Source organism: Periplaneta americana, chromosome 6 (assembly GCF_040183065.1).
Source record: "Periplaneta americana isolate PAMFEO1 chromosome 6, P.americana_PAMFEO1_priV1, whole genome shotgun sequence".
NCBI classification, from domain to species: Eukaryota; Metazoa; Arthropoda; class Insecta; order Blattodea; family Blattidae; genus Periplaneta; species Periplaneta americana.
The window spans coordinates 105,157,906-105,160,352 of record NC_091122.1 but is presented as its reverse complement, the minus strand read 5'-3'; positions in this window follow the sequence as shown (position 1 = coordinate 105,160,352).

The window sequence follows — 2,447 nt, the reverse complement described above, 5'->3', positions numbered from 1 at the left end:
GGGTTTTACTTTGTTTATAGTTTGATTTTTCTATTACTTTATCTGTATTTCTGGCGTTGTGGAAGAGAAGGCCTAATGGCCTTAACTACACCAGAATAAATAAATAAATAAATAAATAAATAAATAAATAAATAAATAAATAAATAAATAAATAAATAAATAATTAAGTAAGTTAGTAAATAAATAAATGAAAACAAGTAAATAAATAAATTTAAAACAACAGTTTAACGTCAGGCATATGATATGGTTTTTTTTCGGTGCTTGATTTACAACTGTTTTAAATTGAGTTAACCCTGGCAGGCATTTGGCTAAGAACTTCATTAATTCATGTAAGTGAGGTTAAGTAAAGATTCATCTTTATGGGCGAGGAAAGCTTAGTAAAGACAATTCGTTTTGGTTGTGTATAGTTAGATTTCCGAGATTTCCGAAAATTTAATAACCAGCTTAATTGAAAATAGAAGCAGAAAGGAAAACCCGGGCAACGCCGGGTGCTTTCAGCTAGTCTTATATATATAAAAGTCAATGTGGCTATGTATGTATGTGTGTGTATGTTCTCTATACAAATCTACATGCTTTGACCAATTTGTGTCAAAGTTTGCACATTTAACCTTCATAACCAGGAGAAGAACATAGGCTACATTAAAATCGGACAAATAGACGTTAAATTAATTAAAAAGATAAAAACATAGAAATATATACGGTCAAATATTAATGTATAATATTAAATGCAATCTTCTACAGTCAATTGTTCTTTATTATTGTCTGGTGTATTCAACATCGACTTTCATGAGGCCATGGAAAAAGCAAAACGATAAAAAATAACATTGTAGATACATCATGAAGGCCAAAATCTAGACAATTCATGCATTAAGTATCTTTATGCAGTCCAGAACCGTATTATGTGTTTCTCGAGATAGTTGTAGATAGTGAGCAGACTGTGTTTTATCAAACTGAATTCTTGAATTCTTTGAAATCGCAAGGATTGTCAACACATAATTGAATACTTAATATTGAATCACCAATAGTACTATTGCGAAATATTGATCCACAAAAAGTATGCAATGGAACAGGAATTGGTGTGAAAAAACTCATGCCAAACGTAACAGAAGTGATGTATTAACTGGCAAAACGAAAAGAAAAGATGATTTTATCCCACATATTCCTATGTTAGCCAGTAACATGCCATTCGATTTCAAGCAACTGCCATTTCAGTGCGACTAGCATTCGTAATGACCGTAGTAAAATAAAGCTCAAAGATAGTCACTCAAAGTTGCAGGCATTCACTTAAAAACTCCGTGTTTTTCACATTGTAAATAAATTGCGTAACTTGCTTTCGAGTGAGCACACCTAAACATATATACACATTCATACAAAAGAGGGAAAAACGAATTGTATGCATATCAATGATACTTTTGTCATGTTCCTAATGTAGTATGTGAATATACGTAAGCCCACATTAATTCTAAAATACGCATCTTTCAAAATATTATTGTCCGTGTCCGATAGTGTGTTATTGCGAAATTCTGTGTAATCATGTTGCCAGTGTAGAATGTTAAGCGTTGTGGAAAGAACAGTCACTTCATTTCTATGACATATGTCTTTCAAAATATTATTATTTATGTTGACTTCTTGCAAAATTATACTCTATCTGCAGTCTGTATATAAAATAAAAAGTAATATATTTAATATGTTCTGAATTTGTTAGATGTAATACCTCGAGTCATATTTAAAAAGCCCGGGTATGATATAAGCGGACGTACAGCTGTCAAGGGGTAAAAAATCTTCCAATATAAACTGAATTATATATGTATATATTGATTCTTTGGTACGACCGATAAATTTCGGCTCACGATGACACCCCAACGGATTCAGACTGGGAACAAGGGAATTCCCTAATTACCGTCAGCTCTCTGAAGTTCAAGTGAAAGCACATGTAGACATAAAATTACGTGAAATGTATGTTCAGCACAGCTTCAGATCAATGTACAGATCTTATAATTATTTTATCTCTGCCACAGTACAACGTCACATTTGTGGTGGGGAGGAAAGGAGACGGCAAGAAAAATTATTTAATACGCTGACAGCCACGACTAAGATAAGGCACTTAAAATTTAGCGGTAACTGACCGGCAGAGATAAAATGTAAGATCCGTAGAACATTGAGTCAACACTAAGAGGGGTATAGAGATCGAAGGGTGTGTTTTTGTTTTGCTGAACTTCAAGACAATGTTAACTCATTTAAAGGTTGTGTAACTGTAGCCTGTATATATTTTCGTTGGGTTTTACTTTGTTTATACTGTAGTTTGATTTTTCTAGTATTTTATTTGTATTTCTGGCGGTGTGGAAGAGAAGGCCTAATGGCCTTATTTACACCAGAATACATAAATAAACAAAACAAATACATATATAAATTAAAAAAAAATTAAATGTGAAGCACATGATGAAATG